General features: G+C 45.8%; 1 long non-coding RNA gene across 2 annotated transcripts in view; it reads right to left on the bottom strand.

Moving 5' to 3' along the window:
* Window positions 1-380: 380 nt before the first annotated feature.
* The window catches only part of LOC134464087 (uncharacterized), a 3,758-nt gene continuing 954 nt past the window's right edge, over window positions 381-3,184 (bottom strand). For both annotated transcript variants that reach the window (XR_010037836.1, XR_010037837.1), the window contains exons 2-5: window positions 2,691-3,184; window positions 2,365-2,461; window positions 1,594-1,762; window positions 381-1,370 (exon numbers count right to left, since the gene is read on the bottom strand). The exon at window positions 2,691-3,184 is cut by the window's right edge and continues 123 nt beyond it. This is a non-coding gene — a long non-coding RNA (uncharacterized LOC134464087). The remainder of the gene's footprint in view (window positions 1,371-1,593; window positions 1,763-2,364; window positions 2,462-2,690) is intronic.

The following is a 3,184-nucleotide window of genomic DNA, read 5'->3' as shown; positions in this document are numbered from 1 at the left end:
TACCATAGGCCTACCATACTCCATGTCTGTCTATGATTTAGGAGTGACCACACTATTGAAGCTTACCTCTTTATCCAGGAGAGGTTCCAGATTGGCCTGTCTTAATTCAAAGGCCATCAGAAAACAGAACATTTTTCCTACCATCATAACCAGTGTTTGTGCGTACATAATCAGGGCCGCTGACAGCTTTGGCTGTGCCCAGGACAAAGTCATCTGAAAGGGCCCCCCACTCAATAGACTACATACAATGTAATGAGGACCCATTCCTGGACCCCTCGTCTCACTGGGCCCAGGTCAACGGACCCCTTTGTCCCCCCTGTCAGCTTCCCTGCATGTAGGCCACATACATTGCTGAAAGAAGTGAACGAACGAGACAGGAATGAAATGTGAATTTATTTCCGTTTACTTTTACACTATGAAGTGTGAACGGTCACCTCTTCCTCTCCTCATATTCAGAGTGCATAAAACAGCACTCAACTGTGTGGTCTGTTGATAGCCTAGTACAGTAGATTAGACTCCATTTTTTGACAAAAAAAATCTATGGAGGGTTAACACAAAGTTTGAAATTGTGTTTGACCAGTCTCCAATGTGCATTTAACTAATAACTAAAAATAAGGCATTGACATTAAATACAGACTGATACATACTATAAATACACTCACACCCAAACAGTGTGCAATTAACATACTGATGGACAATAAATACACAAACACAGTGGACACACACACACACACATGGCAGGAGGAGTTCATACAGGTGATGTGAAGATGCTGTATACAAGGTGCAATGAGTAAAATGTAAGTGGCATGGTGAAAGAAGTGTTCATGGAATATTCTCTCGTGTCCTTGGTTATTCATGTGGTTTTCTTCAGTGCGTTGAGGAGTCTGATGGCTTGTGGAAAGAAGCCGTTTTCCAGTGTGCTTTTGCAGCACTGCATGGTGGGCTAGCGCTTCCCTGATGGTAGTAGGGAGGGCGGTCTGTGTGCTGGATGAGTTGTGTCTTTATGATGTTCATTGCCCTCTTGGAACAGTGTGAAGTGTACAGATCCGGAATGGCTGGTAGGGGTGATCTTATGAGCTTTTCTGCTGTCCTCACCACTCTTGACGGCTGCCATGCCAGACAGAGAGGCTGCTGGCCAGGGTGCTCTCAATGACACCCCTGTAGAAGGTGGTGAGTGCCGATGTGGGGAGGTCGGCTCTTCTCTCATCCTTCGCAGGAAGTGGAGTAGTGTCTGTGCCTTTTTGAGATGGTGGAGCCATGTGGTGCAGTTGGCAGAGGAGGAGCGGCACAGTGGTTGGTGCTGGGTTGATCAGGTTCAGATCCGAAGTTGCTGGTGTCATCAGCCCTCCCTCTGAAAGCTGGCTTCGTGCCTGTCAAAAAAAAGGCATGTTAATGTTATGAATGACTATTAAGACAAAAACAACCACCCCTTATCTACCTACAGAAGGACATGACATGAGCACGTGCATATGCTTGTGCACATGCCCCCACACACACTGCTACTGTCTTAAAGTTTGGTGCGCGTGCATGCATGCACGCCTAATCTCCCCCCTTTGCCTCAAGTCAAGTGTGCATTTTAGAGGTTGTCCTCACCTGCACATGTGTGAAGAGCAGGAAGATTGGAGTTTGAGGATGAAGAGGCAGGGCAGGAGGTTCTCCTTGTGAGCGGCCCTGGTCCTGATGCTGATTGCCCATCACCATGCTGTGGCTCATCAAACCCATTACCGGCATATCAATGCTGAACAGGAACGACTGCTTCCATCTGCACGCATGCACACAGACATACACACACACACACACGAGAGGGATACATAGAATACACTACATAAAAAAAAACACACCCATCATTTTAATGCAGAACACCAGGCTGAAGATACACAGCTTCTGGCCTGTGCAGGGATCACTACAGTGCCAGTGTTTTGTGTTATCCTCTATACATATTGCAATAAACGAACACAGCACAGAAAGGAATTACTGTTTGAAATATGTATAGTTCTAGTGCAGAACAAAACAGATTCAGTGTTTTCGAAGAGGGGATGTCTGCGCTTCAGCCTTGGTGGTGCTCACCGTCGAGGACAGCAGTATAAAGACAAGCTGGGCTACTTCACAGTGACTAGACCCAGAGATGACTGGAGCACTCAGCAACTTTTTTTAGAGGTTTTTTATTTTGGTGCACAAAATGACTGATGTTTCGGCACACCTGCGCCTTCCTCAGAGTGCGCCGGTGCGCCGTGCGCCGAAACGTCAGTCATTTGTGTACCAAAATAAAAAACCTCTAAAAAAGTTGCTGAGTGCTCCAGTCATCTCTGGGTCTAGTCACTGTGAAGTAGCCCAGCTTGTCTTTAGATTCAGTGTTTTACTCACCACTGTGTGCAAGTTTCTGTGTTCAGCTCAGGTGGAAGCCTCCATCACAACATGTTGGTACTGACATCAACCATCCTTCAGAAAACTGCCTCTCTGCCTGTCAGAAATAGCAAAATTATGTTACCACAACAAGGTAATATCTTAAAGATATCCTTAACCAAAGACAGACAGACACACACTGCCACTGTCTTGGTTCTAGGAGACACACACGCCCTTTAAGGGTCACATGTATAATGACCGGGTTCTCACTTACTCACTCGCACACTCCTTTTCTCCTACGTTTGCCACAGACAATGCAGTGAGTTTTTTTTTAAAAATGGCCTTACCTGCACATGTGTGAAGGGCAGGAAGAGGTTGAGGATGGAGCTGCCAGTCAGGAGGTCCAGAGCTGTCCTGGTCCATCACCATCATGTGGATCATCAACCCCAACTTCTTATATCTGCGTGCACACATTCTCTCTCACACACACACACACACACACACACACACACACACACACACACACACACACACAATTGGAGAGATACAGGTTATATGGCACATCAGGAGGCAGGGGTATAATTGCGCTTAGATGTTTAGAAATAAGTAGGTGCATGGACCCAAAAAGTAGAGTTCAATGTGGGAGCACACTTAAGACACTAAGGTCAAGTCACTACTCTCTGATGGCAGTAACCTGAAACGTCTGCTCTACTCTGCTCTGAGAATTGTTTAAAAAAAAAAAAATCTGATTGTGCTTGACCTTAGTGTCTTATTTAGTGTGTGAACCTGCTCCCACATTGAACTATATGGCACATTTAAAATCAGACCCAATGACAAGTCA

The sequence above is a fragment of the Engraulis encrasicolus genome, chromosome 15 (assembly GCF_034702125.1).
Source record: "Engraulis encrasicolus isolate BLACKSEA-1 chromosome 15, IST_EnEncr_1.0, whole genome shotgun sequence".
NCBI lineage: Eukaryota > Metazoa > Chordata > Actinopteri > Clupeiformes > Engraulidae > Engraulis > Engraulis encrasicolus.
The sequence above is the reverse complement of the archived record's forward strand: the minus strand, read 5'-3'. Positions and strand labels throughout refer to the sequence as shown.